General features: G+C 42.0%; 1 protein-coding gene and 1 long non-coding RNA gene across 3 annotated transcripts in view; one reads left to right on the top strand and one right to left on the bottom strand.

Annotated features, from left to right (window-relative positions):
* The window catches only part of LOC122434964 (homeobox protein ESX1-like), a 112,522-nt gene that overhangs the window by 74,193 nt on the left and 25,737 nt on the right, over positions 1-12,592 (top strand). The window lies entirely within an intron of this gene.
* LOC122434965 overlaps positions 9,479-12,592 on the bottom strand; it is a 49,265-nt gene continuing 46,151 nt past the window's right edge. Inside the window, exon 3 of the long non-coding RNA XR_006267509.1 lies at positions 9,479-9,621. This is a non-coding gene — a long non-coding RNA (uncharacterized LOC122434965). The remainder of the gene's footprint in view (positions 9,622-12,592) is intronic.

Here is a 12,592-nt window from a genome sequence, read left to right as displayed (position 1 = left end):
TAACACCTTGCTTGTAGATTTTCTTTTTAATTTCATGAAGCAGAGCATATAAAACACCCAGGACATTTCTTAGTGGATCTAAGTAGCATTCTTAATTTTTTTCAATAGAATTGAAATACAGTAATTCCCACCCCCCAAACCTAGATAGAGAATGCCCTTCCACACAACGTTTACTAAGTATAGATAAATACGCTCAGCAAAATCATTGCTCTCACTTACTGCTGCTGCTCCTAGGTTGCTTCCGTCGTGTCCGACTCTGTGCGACCTCATAGATGGCAGCGCACCAGGCTCCCCGGTCCCTGCGATTCTCCAGACAAGAACATTGGAGTGGGGTGCCATTTCCTTCTCCAATGCATGAAATACTAGTAGATTTAATAATGGTCTCTGTACCTCACTTTCCTCATCTATAAAATGCGAATGTTGATAACACTTTCCTCGTAGATTTTCTTTTGGTTTGTTTGTTTTGTTTTGTTTTTTTTTTTTTTTTTTACCGTTTGAGGCTAATTCCTTTACAATTGTAGTGGTTATTTGCAGATACATTGACATAAATCAGCCATGGATTTACATGTGTCCCCATCCCGATCCCCACTCCCGCCTCCCTCTCCACCCCATCCCTCTGGGTCTTCCCAGTGCACCAGCCCTGAGCACCCGTCTCCTGCATCCAACCTGGGCTGGTGATCTGTTTCACCCTTGACAGTATCCTTGTTTCCATGCTGTTCTCTCTGAACATCCCACCCTCGCCTTCTCCCTCGGAGTCTAAAAGTCTGTTCTGTACATCTGTGTCTCTTTTTCTGTTTTGTATATAGTTCATCGTTACCATCTTTTTAAATTCCATATTTAAAATTTCCAGGGTATTATTACCATCTTTCTAAAGTAATTAGCCTTCAACTCATAAAAATAAATGAAAAAGAAAAGAGAAAAATAAAAATAATAAAAGTTAAAAAAAATTTAAAAATTCCATATATATGCATTCGTACACTGTATTGGTCTTTATCTTTCTGGCTTACTTCACTCTGTATAATGAGCTCCAGTTTCATGCATCTCATTAGAACTGATTCAGATGAATTCCTTTTAATGGCTGAGTAATATTCCATGGTGTATATGCACCACAGCTTCCTTATCCATTCGTCTGCTGATGGGCATCTAGGTTGCTTCCCTGTCCTGGCTATTATAAACAGTGCTGTGATGAACATTGGGGTACACGTATCTCTTTCAGATCTAGTTTCCTTGGTGTGTATGCCCTCTGCAAATACTTTGAAAACACTTACTTTATTCCAGATAAGGTGTTTCTTTTTTATTTTCTCTTGTTGACTTAATTTTTTTTTTTATTTTGAAAACGACCCAATCAAAAAATGGGCCAAAGAACTAAACAATCATTTCTCCAAAGAAGACATACAGATGGCTAACAAACACATGAAAACATGCTCAATTAACTCATTATCAGAGAAATGCAAATCAAAACCACCATGCGGTGCTATCTCATACCAGTCAGAATGGCTGCTATCAAAAAGTCTACAAACAATAAATGCTGGAGAGGGTGTGGAGTAAAGGGAACCCTCTTACACTGTTGGTGGGAATGCAAACTGGTACAGCCACTATGGCGAACACTGTGGAGATTCCTTAAGAAACTGGAAATAGAACTGCCATGTGACCCAGCAACCCCACTGCTGGGCACACACACAGATGAAACCAGAATTGAAAGAGACACATGTACCCCAGTGTTCATCACAGCACTGTTTACAATAGCCAGGACATGGAAGCAACCTAGACGTCCATCAGCAGACGAATGGAAAGAAAGCTGTGGTACATATACACAATGCAATATTACTCAGCTATTAAAAAGAACTCATTTGAATCAGTTCTAATGAGGTGGATGAAACTGGAGCCCATTGTACAGAGGCCTATTGTTCAGAGCCTATTGTAAGTCAGAAAGAAAAACACCAATACAGTATATTAACACATATATGTGGAATTTAGAAAGATGGAAACGATGACCCTATATGCGAGACAGCAAAAGAGACACAGATGTAAAGAACAGACTTTTGGACTCTGTGAGAGAAGGCGAGGGTGGGATGATTTGAGAGAATAGCATTGAACCATGTATATTACCATATGTGAAACAGATCGCCAGTCCAGGTTCGATGCATGAGACAGAGTGCTCAGGGCTGGTGCACTGGGATGACCCTGCGGGACGGGATGGGGAGGGAGGTGGGAGGGAAGGTCAGGATGGGGAACACATGTACACCCATGGCTGATTCATGTCAATGGATGGCAAAAAACACTGCAATATTGTAAAGTAATTAGCCTCCAATTAAAATAGATAAATAAAAAATAAAAATAAGTTAAAATAATAAAAAATAAAATTAAATTAAAAATATTATTTAAAATAATAATAAAACATTTTAAATTTTGTTTTGGGGTATAGCGGATTAACAATGTTGTGGTAATTTCAGGTGAACAGCCGAAGGGCTTCAGCCATACCTACACATGTGTCCATTCTCCTCCAAACTGCCCTCCCATCCAGGCTACCACATGACATTCAGCAGTATCCACTCTTTTTTAAGATTCGTTCCCCAATACAGAGTATTGAGTTCCCTGGGCTACACAGTAGGTCCTTCTTTGTTATCTATTTTATATACATTAGAGTGTGTATGTCAACCCCAGTCTCCCGAGAAGGCCGATTTTTAACCTACACATTAACAGACAGACAAAAAACACTATATGCCGAAACAACACACCGGGCGACCCAAGCCAAGAAAGAAACAAAAGCAAAGAGGCCAAACACAATCCCCGGTCCCGTTCTCAGTCCATAGACTCTTGGTTTCTTTCTTAAGATCACCTGTTACCTATACATCAGAAAATGATAATAACAATAACTAACCGTTATCTCTCGGCTATCCATAGGACCATTTAGGGCTTCCCTGGTAGCTCAGCGGCAAAGAATCTGCCTGCCAATGCTGGAGACAGAAGAGGCGCCGGTTCGATCCCTGGGTCGGGAAGATCCCCTGGAGTAGGAAATGGCAACCCACTCCAGTATTCTTGCCTGGAAAATTCCGTGGTCACAAAAGCCTGGCGGGGTAGTCTATGGACTCCAAAAGAGTCGGACACGACTTAGCGACTGAGGACACAGGCATAGGCGAACTCACTGCCCAGCAGAGGAAGTCGGAAGAGTCTGTTTCTTAGAAAGGCGGGGGCTGGCGGAGGCCTTGACTTTACCTGCCTGAGGCGGCCGGGCAGGCGCCTGTCCCGAGGGCGCAGCCAGGCTCTCCCGCGCCCTCTGCTGGGGACTTGGCTCCACGCAGGCTCTCCGCTTCCTTGCCTTTGCTACAAGCTTCTCGGCCTTCATGTAGTGATAGGAGACTGCTGGGTGACAAGGGGGTGAAAAGGAGATAAGGAGGGGGGAGGGCTGCAGTGGGGACGTGTGGAGTCTGAGAAGTGAAGTGCAGACTGAGGGCTGTGGAAGGGACGCAGGTTTGATCTCTGATTATGGAACTGAGATCCTACATGGCTCGGAGCAACTTAGCCATCCGCACCCACAGCTACACAGCCCGTGCACCATAATGAAATATCCCACATGAAGCATCGGAGATCCCACGTGCTGCAAGTAAGACCTGAAATGAAGCAGAGCATGAAAAACACCCAGGGCATCACTTAGTAGATCTAAGTAACATACTTAAGTTTTTTTTTTTTTTTTAATAGGTAGAATTGAAATCAAGATCCCCCTTCAATAATCGAGACAGACCATGCCCTTTCCCAAAAAGCTTACTAACTGTCGATAAATACGCTAACCAAAAAAACTTTCATTTCCTACTGACTTCGTTAAGTCTCTGTGCCTCAGCTTCCTCATCTATAAAATGGGAATATTGACAGCACCTTCCTCGTAGATTTTCTTTTTAATTAAATGAAGCTTAACATGTAAAACAGCCACCATTGTTTAGGAGAGCTAACGAACATACACAGTATTGTTTTTTTTTAAGAGTGCTAAAATCTTTATTTTTCTCCCCTCAGCTTTGGAGATTTTCTTTTTAGCTTACTGATTTTTATTTTTAATTAAATGAAACAGAGCATGTAAAATACCCAGGACATGCTTAGTCGAGTTAAGTAACATACTTAATTTTGTTAATAGAATGGAAATATTTTTCCCCCAAGAATCTAATAGACAATGCCCTTACCAACACAGTTTATTAAGTATGGATAAATATACTCACCAATACATCATCTTTCACTTACTAATTACTTCCTTAATGCCTCTTTGCCTCGGTTTCCTCATATATAGAGTGGGAATATTGATAACACCTTCCTTGTACATATTATTTGTAATTACCTGAAGCAGAGCATGTAAAACACTGAGGACGTGCTTAGTATTGTTAAGTAACATGCTTAATTTTGTTTTTTTAATAAAATTGAAATCAAGTTGTCTCCCCGAAACATTCTAGATAGACGATGCCCTTTCCCACAAAGATGACTAAGTATAGATAAAGATGGTTAGCAAAGGCAATACTCTTTCACTTACTAGCAACTTCATTAAGGCCTCAGTTTCCTGAAGTATAAATGGGAATATTGATAAGAATTTCCTCATAGATTTTGTTTTCAATTAAATGAAGCAGACCCTGTAAAACACAGAGGACATTGCTTAGTAGTCTCAGTAACATACTTAATTTTGTTTTTTCTTTTGAATAGAGACAACTGAAATTGATTTCCCCCCAGAACATTCTAGATAGACAGTGTACTTTCCACAAAGTTTACCGAGTGTAGATAAATATGCTCTCAAAACAACAGGATCTCTTTCACTCACTAGTAACTTCATTGATGCCTCTGTACCTCAGTTTCCTCATCGATAAAATGGGAATGTTGATAACATACTGCTTGTCGATTTTCCTTTTAATGAAATGAAGAAGAGCATGTAACATACCCAGGACATTGCCTAGTAGATCTAAGGAACATACTTAATGTTTTTTTAATAGACAGAATTGAAACCTAGATTTATCTCCTCACAATCTAGATAGTCAAAGCACATTCTCATGAATTTTGCAAAGGGTCGATAAATACCTCACCAAGACGCATCTCTTTCAATTACTAGTTAATTTCATTCATGCCTCTGTGCCTCCCTTTCCTCATCCATAAAATGGGAATGTTGATAACACCATCCTCGTAGATTTTCTTTTGAATTAAATGAAGCAGAACATGTGAAACACCGAGGACATTTCTTTGTAGATCTAAGTAACGTACTTAATTTGGTTTACTTTTTTAAGAGATGGAATTGAAAATGAGTATTTTTCCCCCAACAATCTGGATGGTCTTTTCCCAAAAAGTTTACTAAGTATAGATAAATATGCTCACCAAAAAGTATGTCTTTCACTTCCTAGCAACTTCACTAATACCTCTGTGCTTCAGTGTCCTCATGTATAAAATGGGAACGTTGAGAACACCTTCCGTGTAGATTTTCTTTTGAATTAAATGCAGGCAAGCAGGGAAAACGAGATGGACTTTGTTTAGTAGATCTAAGTATCATACTTAATTTTGGTGTTTTTTCTTTCTAATAGATGGAGTTGACAAGGAGCTTTTTTCCCCCAATAATCTAGAGACAGTGCCGTTTCTGCAACTTTTACTGTGTCCATAAGCACGCTCACCATAAAGCATCTCTTTCACTTATTGGTAACTTCATTAATGCCTCTGTGCCTCAGTTTAATCATGTATCAACTGGGAGTGTTGATAACACATTCCTCTTTGATTTTTTTTTTTTTTGATTAAATGAAGCAGCGCATATGACATATCCAGGGTGTTACTTAGGAGATCTAAGTAAAACACTTAATTTTTTTTTTTTTTATACGAGACAGTTAAAACTGAGTTTTTTTCTCCAACAATCTAGACAGACAATGCCCTTTCCCACAAAGTTTACTGAGTGTACATAAATACGCTCTCAAAGAAATCATCCATTTCACTTCTTGTAACTTCATTAGTGCCTCTGTGCCTCAGTTTCCTCAGCTGTAAAATGGGATGGGAATGTTGATAACACCTTCCTTGTAGATTTTCTTTTTAATTTCATGAAGCAGAGCATGTAAAACACCCAGGACATTTCTTAGTAGATCTAAGTAGCATTCTTAATTTTTTAAAATAGAATTGAAATACAGTAATTCCCACCCCCCAAATCTAGATAGAGAATGCCCTTTCACACAACGTTTACTAAGTAGAGAGAAATACGCTCAGCAAAATCATTGCTCTCACTTACTGCTGCTGCCCCTAAGTTGCTTCCGTCGTGTCCGACTCTGTGCGACCTCGTAGATGGCAGCCCACCAGGCTCCCCGGTCCCTGGGATTCTCCAGACAAGAACATTGGAGTGGGGTGCCATTTCCTTCTCCAATGCATGAAATATTAGTATATTTAATAAAGTCTCTGTACCTCAGTTTCCTCATCTATATAATGGGAATGTTGATAACACCTTCCTCGTCGATTTTCTTTTTGTTTGTTTGTTTCTTTGTTTTTTTCATTTATTTTTACTCGTTGGAGGCTAATTCCTTTACAATACTGTAGTGGTTTTTGCGATACATTGACATAAATCAGCCATGGATTTACATGTGTTCCCCATCCCGATCCCCACTCCCGCCTCCCTCTCCACCCCATCCCTCTGGGTCTTCCCAGTGCACCAGCCCTGAGCACCCGTCTCCTGCATCCAACCTGGGCTGGTGATCTGTTTCACCCTTGACAGTATCCTTGTTTCCATGCTGTTCTCTCTGAACATCCCACCCTCGCCTTCTCCCTCGGAGTCTAAAAGTCTGTTCTGTACATCTGTGTCTCTTTTTCTGTTTTGTATATAGTGTCATCGTTACCATCTTTTTAAATTCCATATTTAAAATTTCCAGGGTATTATTACCATCTTTCTAAAGTAATTAGCCTTCAACTCATAAAAATAAATGAAAAAGAAAAGAGAAAAATAAAAATAATAAAAGTTTAAAAAAATTTAAAAATTCCATATATATGCATTCGTACACTGTATTGGTCTTTATCTTTCTGGCTTACTTCACTCTGTATAATGAGCTCCAGTTTCATGCATCTCATTAGAACTGATTCAGATGAATTCCTTTTAATGGCTGAGTAATAGTCCATGGTGTATATGCACCACAGCTTCCTTATCCATTCGTCTGCTGATGGGCATCTAGGTTGCTTCCCTGTCCTGGCTATTATAAACAGTGCTGTGATGAACATTGGGGTACACGTATCTCTTTCAGATCTAGTTTCCTTGGTGTGTATGCCCTCTGCAAATACTTTTAAAACACTTACTTTATTCCAGATAAGGTGTTTCTTTTTTATTTTCTCTTGTTGACTTAATTTTTTTTTTTATTTTGAAAACGACCCAATCAAAAAATGGGCCAAAGAACTAAACAATCATTTCTCCAAAGAAGACATACAGATGGCTAACAAACACATGAAAACATGCTCAATTAACTCATTATCAGAGAAATGCAAATCAAAACCACCATGCGGTGCCATCTCATACCAGTCAGAATGGCTTCTATCAAAAAGTCTACAAACAATAAATGCTGGAGAGGGTGTGGAGTAAAGGGAACCCTCTTACACTGTTGGTGGGAATGCAAACTGGTACAGCCACTATGGCGAACACTGTGGAGATTCCTTAAGAAACTGGAAATAGAACTGCCATGTGACCCAGCAACCCCACTGCTGGGCACACACACAGATGAAACCAGAATTGAAAGAGACACATGTACCCCAGTGTTCATCACAGCACTGTTTACAATAGCCAGGACATGGAAGCAACCTAGACGTCCATCAGCAGACGAATGGAAAGAAAGCTGTGGTACATATACACAATGCAATATTACTCAGCTATTAAAAAGAACTCATTTGAATCAGTTCTAATGAGGTGGACGAAACTGGAGCCCATTGTACAGAGGCCTATTGTTCAGAGCCTATTGTAAGTCAGAAAGAAAAACACCAATACAGTATATTAACACATATATGTGGAATTTAGAAAGATGGAAACGATGACCCTATATGCGAGACAGCAAAAGAGACACAGATGTAAAGAACAGACTTTTGGACTCTGTGAGAGAAGGCGAGGGTGGGATGATTTGAGAGAATAGCATTGAACCATGTATATTACCATATGTGAAACAGATCGCCAGTCCAGGTTCGATGCATGAGACAGAGTGCTCAGGGCTGGTGCACTGGGATGACCCTGCAGGACGGGATGGGGAGGGAGGTGGGAGGGAAGGTCAGGATGGGGAACACATGTACACCCATGGCTGATTCATGTCAATGGATGGCAAAAAACACTGCAATATTGTAAAGTAATTAGCCTCCAATTAAAATAAATAAATAAAAAATAAAAATAAGTTAAAATAATAAAAAATAAAATTAAATTAAAAATATTATTTAAAATAATAATAAAACATTTTAAATTTTGTTTTGGGGTATAGCGGATTAACAATGTTGTGGTAATTTCAGGTGAACAGCCGAAGGGCTTCAGCCATACCTACACATGTGTCCATTCTCCTCCAAACTGCCCTCCCATCCAGGCTACCACATGACATTCAGCAGTATCCACTCTTTTTTAAGATTCGTTCCCCAATACAGAGTATTGAGTTCCCTGGGCTACACAGTAGGTCCTTCTTTGTTATCTATTTTATATACATTAGAGTGTGTATGTCAACCCCAGTCTCCCGAGAAGGCCGATTTTTAACCTACACATTAACAGACAGACAAAAAACACTATATGCCGAAACAACACACCGGGCGACCCAAGCCAAGAAAGAAACAAAAGCAAAGAGGCCAAACACAATCCCCGGTCCCGTTCTCAGTCCATAGACTCTTGGTTTCTTTCTTAAGATCACCTGTTACCTATACATCAGAAAATGATAATAACAATAACTAACCGTGATCTCTCGGCTATCCATAGGACCATTTAGGGCTTCCCTGGTAGCTCAGCGGCAAAGAATCTGCCTGCCAATGCTGGAGACAGAAGAGGCGCCGGTTCGATCCCTGGGTCGGGAAGATCCCCTGGAGTAGGAAATGGCAACCCACTCCAGTATTCTTGCCTGGAAAATTCCGTGGTCACAAAAGCCTGGCCGGGTAGTCTATGGACTCCAAAAGAGTCGGACACGACTTAGCGACTGAGGACACAGGCATAGGCGAACTCACTGCCCGGCAGAGGAAGTCGGAAGAGTCTGTTTCTTAGAAAGGCGGGGGCTGGCGGAGGCCTTGACTTTACCTGCCTGAGGCGGCCGGGCAGGCGCCTGTCCCGAGGGCGCAGCCAGGCTCTCCCGCGCCCTCTGCTGGGGACTTGGCTCCACGCAGGCTCTCCGCTTCCTTGCCTTTGCTACAAGCTTCTCGGCCTTCATGTAGTGATAGGAGACTGCTGGGTGACAAGGGGGTGAAAAGGAGATAAGGAGGGGGGAGGGCTGCAGTGGGGACGTGTGGAGTCTGAGAAGTGAAGTGCAGACTGAGGGCTGTGGAAGGGACGCAGGTTTGATCTCTGATTATGGAACTGAGATCCTACATGGCTCGGAGCAACTTAGCCATCTGCACCCACAGCTACACAGCCCGTGCACCATAATGAAATATCCCACATGAAGCATCGGAGATCCCACGTGCTGCAAGTAAGACCTGAAATGGCCAAATAAATAAAATGTTTTTAAAAAGATTACTTCACAGCCATGAATCATGTGCTCAGTATCCACCAAGGGCCAATAACAGGCCAATAATTGTGTTCCGAGCTAAGACACTGGGGCTGCCTGATTCATTTCCAGATTCACCAAGAAAGGTGAAATCCAGGGTCATCAACCATGGAGACTCCAGTGGGAGCCCCTGTCAGGTTCCTCATAATCGGGTTCCTGGCCCCATGTTAGAGTTCCTTAGCTGGGAAAGCCCATAAATCTCCCTTGAGTCCCCAGGACTGAGTGAGTAGACAAAGAGATGTCTTTGGGAAAGCCCTTTCCAGATTGTCCAGAAGAGGGCACCTGAATACCATTTTTACATTATTCTTTCCATTGGTCTGTGCTACGCTGTCTTTGTGCTGTGCACTCTGACTCTTTGCTAGTCTGCCAGGCTCCTCTGTCCATGGGGATTCTCCAGGCAAGAATACTGGAGTGGGTTGCCATACCTTCCTCCACGGGATCTTCCCAACCCAGATCGATCTGGGATCGAACCCAGATCTCCCACATTGCATGCAGATTCTTTACCATCTAAGCCACCAGGGAAGCCCATGAATACTGGCGGGGGCAGCCTATCCCTTCTCTAGGGGATCTTCCCAACTCAGGAATTGAACCAGGATGTCCTGCATTACAGGCGGATTTTTTACCGAGGGAGCTACCAGGGAAGCCCCAATTTTTGCTTTGTGGGATTCAGGCGAGTGAGCAGAACTGAGGCCTGTATCCAGCATCTGCAGTATTCATAGCTCTGGAGCATGTGTGCTCATCAGTGACAGGCCAAACAAATCCTCCTTCTTTCTTGGCTGCAGGACATTGACCTTAGTGAGGGAAAACTCAAGACACATCTGTCCTTGGTGCACTGAGAAAATTCTCCCTGCTTCTGGGAAGCAGTGGGCTCTTTTTGACTCCTCTACTTTTTTGTTTTTCATCATCTTCGTGGTAGCAAATGTTTATTGAACACCTACAGCTTGCCAGGTTTTCTTCTGAGTGCTCCACGTGAATCTCTTCATCTTCTTTTCAGCTCTATGAACTAACTACTATTAAGATCCCATTGTACGGATGAGGCTCAGAAAGCTGAAACAGTCTGGTCAAAATCACCAAGCCAGTCCATGGCAGAACTCTGATTTGAATCTGAGTCCAAAGTTTGTCTCCTTCCTATGAAGCCAGCTGCCTCTCACACTTCCTCCTCCCCACCCACATGCCTCTCCCTCTCCAGGTCGTCTCAGCAGCATAGTCTCTGTGTGGGTCCTGGGTTTGTGTGCTGTCCTCCAGGCAGTGAGCTCAGAGATGGCACTTAGCCAAGCACTTCCCTTTCTTGGTTGGGACTAAGACATTGTCTTAACAGGAGAAAGCAATCACTCCATATACAAGCACCATGGTTAAGGGCAGGGGCTCCAAGCCTTGGAGATTTCATAGACCAGTAATATTAGTAAAATAAAACTGGGTTTGGACAGAGGTCATAATCTTTTCATTTTACCAATTAAGACCATGTCATGCTTCTCCTACAACTAATATTAATAACAGAAATAATATCTAAAGCTTATAGAGAAAGATTACCATGTACCATGTACTATTCTCAAACTTTGAATGAACTACCTGATTTAATCCTCACAAAAATCATACTCAGTAGGCATTATCTTTATCCCCATTTTGGAGGCAAGGAAATTGACAAAGAGAAACGTTTTGTAAATTACTCCTGACTCTGCTGGTAACCATCATAGTAGACTCTCTCATCTGTGTTTGATAAAAGATATTTTTAAAAGAAACCATCAGAGGACTTCCCTGGTGGTCCAATGGTTAAGACTCTGCACTTCCACTGGAGGGGGCATGGGTTCGATTCCTGGTTGGGGAGATAAGATCCTGAGTGCCACAAGGTGTGGCCAAAAAAAGATAAGAAAAGGAAAGGAAAGAAAGAAACCATCAAGCACAGCCAGAGGCCCTGATCTCAGAATTTAGGAACAACCAAGTAAAAGCATAGATGGTTCAGGGTTTGTCTTGAACAAAGTAAATGCTGTGTCTGTGTTTGGTTTTTTGTTTTTTGCAATTTAATGTGACAATACTACTATGTGCATTGAAAAGTAAATGACTTCATACATACTGAGACCGTATCCCAGTGACTGGCACGTAAAAAGAATCCCCCTCCCCCACCCAGTACGTACCAGATGTGACATTTATCATTGCTATTCCTCCTGGCACAACCCTGCAAACTCACCTCTTGCTGGGAAGAAACTGAGTAAGGAAACTATAAAGTCTTCCTGTTGCTGAGGTCACGTAAGTTTCTGTAATTGAGAACACCCTCCTTCCCTCAGCTGTCTCCAGTTTCCCCTCCTTGACTGAACTGAAGCAGACAGAAATGTCTGGGCTTTCCCTCCCACTGGTTGATGCTGTTGTTGCCATCAGTTCAGTTCAGTTGCTCAGTTGTGTCTGACTCTGCAACTGCATGGACTGCAGCATGCCAGGCTTCCCGGCACATTGCCAAACTCACACAGCTTGTTCAGATTCATGTCCATTGATTCGGTGATGCCATCTAACCATCTCCTCTGTCGTCCCCTTCTCCTCCCGCCTTCAATCTTTCCCAGCATTAGGGTCTTTTCAGACGAGTCAGTTCTTCGCATCAGGTGGCCAAAGTATTGGAGTTTCAACTTCAGCATCATTCCTTCCAATGAAGATTCAGGACTGATTTCTTATAGGATTGACTGGTTTGATATCCCTGCAGTCCAAGGGGCTCTCAAGAGTCTTCTCCAACACCACAGTTCAAAAGCATCAATTCTTCAGTGCTCAGGTTTCTTTATGGTCCAACTCTCAAATCCATATATGACTACTGGAAAAACCATAGCTTTGACTAGACAGACCTTAGGCAGCAAAGTAATATCTCTGCTTTTTAATATGCTGCCTAGCTTGGTCATGGCTTTTCTTCCAAGGAGCAA

The sequence above is a fragment of the Cervus canadensis genome, chromosome X, assembly GCF_019320065.1.
Source record: "Cervus canadensis isolate Bull #8, Minnesota chromosome X, ASM1932006v1, whole genome shotgun sequence".
NCBI lineage: Eukaryota > Metazoa > Chordata > Mammalia > Artiodactyla > Cervidae > Cervus > Cervus canadensis.
The sequence above is the reverse complement of the archived record's forward strand: the minus strand, read 5'-3'. Positions and strand labels throughout refer to the sequence as shown.